Genomic DNA, 6,776 nt, shown 5'->3' with positions numbered 1-6,776 from the left:
AGTATTTAAAATACAAAATTCGGTCACGCTGGGCGGTAGACGTGGTGTGTTTGAACCGAGAGCTACATACCAGGTGCGTAGGGGGGCGACGCTTGATGAAATAATAACACTTTCACTTTTTAATTACTATAAACTTGAACTTTGTGGTATTTTATTTTCACTTGAAAAAAGTACATGTGTTGTGTGCGTAGAAGAAAATTTGAACAAAAGAAGAAGCGGAGTAGGAAAAAAGCACTAAAAGGGGCAGGGTGACCATCTTCAGAGGAAAACCAAGAACAGTTTGTCTGTGCGTATGACACGGTCACACGCACAGTATACTAGCTTTGTCGCTATCGATAACTTTCGATCGCGACCACACTGTCAGCTGGCCTGAGTGGTCACACCTGCAGTCATCTGGCATCAACAACCTCCCCCCCTTGCAATGAGTTGCAAAACGGTATCATTGTCCAAATGGACCGGACAGAATCCAACACAAGGTGGAATTCTGGGCCATTGGCAAACCGTTGGTGCTCGGCAGGAGGCCAGGTAGGATGATGTGAGGATACACATCAGTGCCGAGCACCAGGGACACCATCGATGGCTGGAACCAGCGTTCGTCGGCGAGCGTGATGCTGCGGAATTGCTCCAAGTTCTCGCCATCGACGGGTCGGAGAGGGGTGCGGCTGCAGAGTTGCGAGTCCACCTGCAGCAGCACCTTTCGGATGATCGCCGTGCAGACGCCTTCCGTACCAACGCGGGTGACGGATAGCCGGTAGGCAGGATTGCCCGGAGTGTTGGTGGGCCAGACAGTTAGAGCAGTACTTGTTGATGAGTACTGCTCTCAACCGTTTCTCCGCTGTCAGCCTCAGGAATCGCTGACACTTCCGGAGTGGGTGGATCCCACGACACACGCGACACCGGAACGAGTTGGTGCCAGCGGGGCGGTTCTGGTGGGTGGATGTGTGTGATGGCATACTACATAAAATGAAAAAAAAGAAACAAACGATTATTGTAATAGCCTCTTTGCAGTGTCAATGACACACGGAACAGGACAGCATAGGACAACACAGGACGACGAATAAGAGTACAGGATAGGATGTTATTCGTCCTTCAGTCCTTCTGACGTGGAGGGGTCAGTCTTGCTGTCCATCGGGAGTAGAATAAGTTTGGCAACGTGTCTTCGGATGGTACCCCGCGCCGTGAGCACATCTACCACTCGGACCTTGGCGTCGGTGCCTGGACACGTCGTCAGCACCCGTCCTAGGCGCCACTCGTTACAGGGGAGGTTGTCTTCCTTTATGACGACCATGTCACCGATCCGAAGGTTCCGGGTAGGGGATAGCCATTTCGTCCGTTTGTGCAGCTTCTTCAGGTACTCATCTTTCCAACGGACACAAAATTGTTGGTGAAGAGCCTTCAGTCGCTGCCATCGATTGAGGATGGAGGTGGCCGGTTGATTAATTGGTGGTTCCAACACCGAAATAAGAGGGCCACCTATGAGAAAATGGCCAGGAGTGAGCGCTAGTAAGTCCGACGGATCCTCGGACATAGGGGAAATCGGCCTCGAATTCAGGCAGGCTTCGATCTTAGCGAGAAGAGTGGACAACTCTTCGAACGTATATTTCGAGGTGGATGTCGCCTTGTAAAAGAGTGCCTTAAAACTCTTTACGCCGGCTTCCCATAATCCACCCATATGCGGGGCGCCCGGCGGGTTGAAGTGCCAGGATAGGCTCTTGTGGGCGTGTTGTGCGATGATGCACCCGCTCGTCGCTTCCAAGAAGTCGTTGGAGATCACCTTGTCAGCTCCAACGAAGGTTTTCCCGTTGTCCGAGTACATTTGCTATGGACACCGGCGCCGTGCGATGAAACGGGAGAATGCGGCCAGGAATTTCTCCGTCGTGAGATCCGATGTTGCCTCCAAGTGGATCGCCTTCGTGCTGAAGCACACGAAGACGCAGACATATCCTTTGGTGATGAGGCAGGCTCGGCCAGTGTAATTCTTTATTTCGAATGGGCCGGCGAAGTCGACTCCAGTGTGCGTGAAAGGTCTCGAGTAGGACGCCCTTTCCTTGGGCAAGTCCCCCATCATTTGGGTCTGCAATCTCTTCTTGTAGATGACGCAAACCTTGCAGGAGTTGATGGTGGATTTAACGAGGACCTTCAATTTTGGAATCCAGAATCTGGAACGGATCAGCCGCATGACGACTTGGTTACCCCCATGTAAGGATATACGATGGGTGAAACGAACCAGTAGTCGTGCAAAGGACGAGGAATACGAGATGATGATTGGATGACTCTCATCGTAACGCAGCGAGTGGGACGCCCTCAGACGCCCAGAGGCCCGTAGAATCCCCTTGCCATCGAGGAAAGGGTTCAAGTTTCGGATTGAACTTGAGGAAGGAACCTGCTGCTTGGACTGCAGACATTGGTATTCTTGTGGAAAAGTGTGTCGTTCAGCCATGACGATTAGCCGCTCTTGGATCCGTGACAGCTCATCCGCCTGGACCACGGTAGAGCTTGGAACTGCCAATTTCCGACTCCTATCGATGAATCTGAGGACATAGGCGGACGTGCGCAATGCCTTGCCAAACTCAGAAAACTTATTTAGGAAGTCAGGAGTAGGAGGTAACTTAGCGACGTTGCACTTCATCCGTTGCTCCAGCAGAGTCTCCGGAATGGGACTTGGAGATGTTGGCCATTGATCCGACGGGAGATGAAGCCACTCTGGTCCATGCCACCACAAAGGATTACACATCAATTCTTGTGGCAGGACACCTCGGCTTGCGAGATCTGCCGGATTGTGCTCGGATCGCACATGCGACCAGTTCTTGGCGTCGCTGGCTTGGACGATCTTGGCCACGCGATTGGCCACAAAGGTTGTCCATCTGCAGGGTGGCTTGTTCAACCAGGCGAGAACAATTGTTGAATCAGTCCAAAAGAAAGTCTGGAAACTTTCTGCTGGCAGATTCAGGAGGAGGGCTGCAGATAACTCAGCCAACAGGACTGCGCCACAAAGCTCCAGACGTGGCACTGAGAGAGACTTGACAGGAGCCACCTTTGTCTTCGGAGTAAGGAGATGTGTGGAAACCTTGTTTGCCGTCTCCACACGTACATAGATCGCTGCTCCGTACGCCCTTTCTGATGCATCACAGAATCCGTGGTACTGGAGCTTCACCCGTGTCTGGAATTGGACCCATCTTGGAATCCGGATCTTTCCCAGAGCAGGATAGCTCTGGAGGTACTCCTTCCATTGGAGTGAAAGATCCGTGGGTAGATGCTCGTCCCATTCGAGCGTTCTCAGCCAGATCTCCTGCATGAAGATCTTGGCTCGGATAACGAAAGGGGCCAGCCACCCGGCTGGGTCGAAAAGCTTAGCGATTTGCGAGAGCACTTCCCTCTTCGTGTAGGAGTCCTGATGGGCAACTTCTGGTGGCATGAAGAAGAACTCGTCATCGTGAGCTTGCCACCTGATGCCCAGAGTTTACGCCGTACTGGAGTCTTCGAGTTCGAGGAAATCTTCTCGAAGTAGATGGTCCTTTGGAATGTCCTTCAGCACGCTCTTATGGTTCGACGTCCACTTCCTTAGCGGGAAGCCAGCGCTGTCCAGGGCTGCACACACTTCCGCAATGGTCCGGATGTCCTCTTCTCTTGTGTGTGTCCTCGCTAGGACGTCGTCCACGTACATGTTGTTGGAAATGACTCGGCTTGCGAGAGGATACTCCAAGCGTATATCTTCAGCGAGTAGCTGGAGAACTCGTAAGGCCAGGAAAGGCGCACAGTTGACACCGAATGTCACTGTGTTCAACTCGAAGTCACGGAGCTCACCGTCCGACGCACGAAACAGAATTCGTTGGAACGGTGTGTGCTTCGAGTCCATGAGGATTTGGCGATACATCTTCGTTATGTCCGCATTGAACACATATCGATAGTATCGCCATCTGAGGATCTGCAACGTGAGATCCGATTGGAGAATGGGCCCTGAATGAAGGATATCATTCAGACTCTTGCCATTCGAGGATGGACAAGATGCGTTGAAAACGACCCGCACCTTCGTTGTGGTGCTATCTGGTTTGAACACGGCGTGGTGAGGCAGGTAGAAATTAGGAGTCGTGACAATCGCCTGAGGCGAAATGGGTGTCATATGACCCAAGTCCACGTACTCCTGGAGAACGGCATTGTACTGTTCCTTTAGAGAATCGTTTCTTGACAAACGATTCTCGTTCTTGAGGAATTGAGCCAGCGCTATAGATATGAAATGACCCAGTTCAATGCCATCGGGCTTCCGGAATGGAAGAGTCACCCGATATCTGCCACATTTGCTACGAGAAGTAGTCTTAACGAAGTTTTCTTCGCAAACGAAGTCTGACTCCTTTATCAGCTTCGCTGGAATATCCTCCACCTCCCAAAATTTGGAAAGTAGGCTGTCGAGCTGTTCTTCTGCTTGGAGGGCGACTCTTGTCGAAAACGCAGAAACAGTTGTCGGCATACTCTGGGAGACGGGGCCGGTAAGAATCCAGCCAAACACGGTTTCCTGCCCAAGGAGTGAGTCACAAATGTTTGGCCGGGAGCCGCTCAAGATGACCGACGGAAGGATATCCGCGCCAATTAGAATATCGATCTGAGCCCTCTTGTAGAAGTGTGGATCTGCCAGTTCTATCGCTGGTAGATCCTTTAGGAAAGTTCGCGGCATATCGAAGGAGGGCAGTTTGCCTGCCAACTGTGGAATTACGAATGCCGAAGTCTCGATATGGAGCCTCGGCTTCGTCGGAGAACCAATGCTGAAGTGACATAACTTCTGCGATTGGGCCGCAACTGCGTGATTTAGCCCGGATACCTGGGCTCGCACGGACTGGAAAGGCAACTTAATGCTTTGGAACAAACGCTCAGAAATGAAGGTCGCTTCGGACCCGGAATCAAGTAGCGCTGGAGAAGATGGAGAAGAGTGTTGTGCCGCCCTTTGCATGTAAAGCAATTGTGCGCACTCGTACACTCTCGGAGTTGGTGACCTCTTGCGAAACAGTTTAAACAGAGACTTTTCTGTTTGATGTATGTCATTCTCTCGTTGACCGACATTTGCTAAAAACGCGGACACACCCGGACAGGGTGGTTCTCCTTTGAGCACAAGTCACACGATTTGCCTTTCGGAGTGACTCGGGCCTCAAAGGAGTTGACTCGCTTGGAATTCTGCGGACGGGATGGTCCTGCAGTCACGATCTGTGAGTTGGCAGTCTGTTTCACGTCCTCAATCGCTTCGAGCGTACGGTAGCGCTCATTGAGGAACGTGCTCATATCCTGCCATGCGGGAATTTTCGCTTTGTCCACCAACGATTGCTCCCATAACGAGAGTGTGAGCTTGGGGAGTTTGGACGAGCAGAGGAAAACGAGGATGCAATCTGCGAACGGGCTACAGACGGAAATGTCTGAATGCTCAAGAGCGGTCAAGCAACGCTGAATCGTGCTCTGCAGCTCCTTGATAGCTGCTCCCGACTCTTGAATAACCGTGGACAGGTTAAACAGGATTTTCAACTGGCTTGTTATTAACAAGCGCTTGTTCTCAAAACGTTCGCAGAGAGCACCCCAAGCCGACGCGAAACCATCGTTCGTCAGCGGAAATTTGGCTACTATTTCATTGGCCTCATCTGCGGTCTTCGAATTCAAATGGAAAAGTTCTCAACCGGAGTCAACCTTGGATTGTTGACATAGATGGCCGTGAAAAGGTCACGGAAGGTCGGCCACCGCAAATAATCCCCACGGAAAACTTCGGTGTCGACTGGAGGGAGCCGGCAGCCACTGGAGTATACAGGAGGAAGGGATGCTTCTCTCCTGGTGGACCCGGAAATTTGGGTAATTTGCCCCTTAACATGGGCGAGACACCGCTCATACACTGCATAGCAGTGATCGTATTTCGCCTCCATAGCCTGTGTGCCTTCACTGTCGCCGTCTTGATGCAGTGCATCAGCGCATGTGGAATAGGCGGCTTCGACATTGTCCCAGAGGGCTTGCAGCCGGTCACGACGGATCTCGTACGTGTGTACATTGTCGTCTTCGGCTGCCGGCCCTCTGACCCGACTCTCAAAGTGCACCAGTTTGTCGGAGACACTGACGAAGTTGCTGAGAGCCATCGCACGGGTTTTGCTAAATTTAGCTTGGACGGAACGGGTAGTTGCCTGACTACGTAGAGCAGTCGAAGATGTACGCAACAGCGGAGTCTTTGCAGAAGCAGACGGCGACGGACGATCGACCTTTACTCGGAGTTGAGCGGCAGGTGTGGCGGATTTGGACCCCGAAGGAGCGGGCGAAACGGACGACAGGCGACGAGATGTAGTCGGAAGCTTTAACGAGTGTTTTGAGTCCTTTTCGCTCTTTTGGCTCTTGGACATACTATGCTTCAGCAGTCACTTTAGAGTCTTTTCTCAACAAAGACTCACGGTAAAGCGGACAGCCGAAAGCAAGCACAAATGGAAAAGAACTTCGGCTGTCACAGGATAGTGAGCAAAGCCGACACAAGAAAACAGACGAGGAACAAAATCGCTGTTGGAAAAAACAAAAATGTTTAAGTAAAACACAAACAGCAGCGTGAATCTTTATTACTCGGTGTGATTGCTGCTGTTTATATACATATACGGAAATGGATAATATATTTGGATGTGTAATAATGGATTGGTATATATATAATTTCAATGTATAAGGAGCATATACGGAGTGTATATGTAACGTGTACGGAAGTGTACGTGTATGTATGTGATAATATATATATATTATATGCACCAATGGACTTGAATATATTGAAGAGTATC

The 6,776-nt window shown here is 50.9% G+C and overlaps 1 pseudogene; it reads right to left on the bottom strand.

The window, feature by feature from the left end:
• Positions 1-439: 439 nt before the first annotated feature.
• Positions 440-6,359, bottom strand: LOC133836631 (uncharacterized; annotated as a pseudogene).
• Between the last annotated feature and the right edge of the window lie 417 nt (positions 6,360-6,776).

This window comes from Drosophila sulfurigaster, chromosome 2R (assembly GCF_023558435.1).
Source record: "Drosophila sulfurigaster albostrigata strain 15112-1811.04 chromosome 2R, ASM2355843v2, whole genome shotgun sequence".
Taxonomy (NCBI): Eukaryota; Metazoa; Arthropoda; class Insecta; order Diptera; family Drosophilidae; genus Drosophila; species Drosophila sulfurigaster.
Note: the sequence above shows the minus strand (reverse complement) of the source record. Positions and strands in the feature narration are given on the sequence as shown.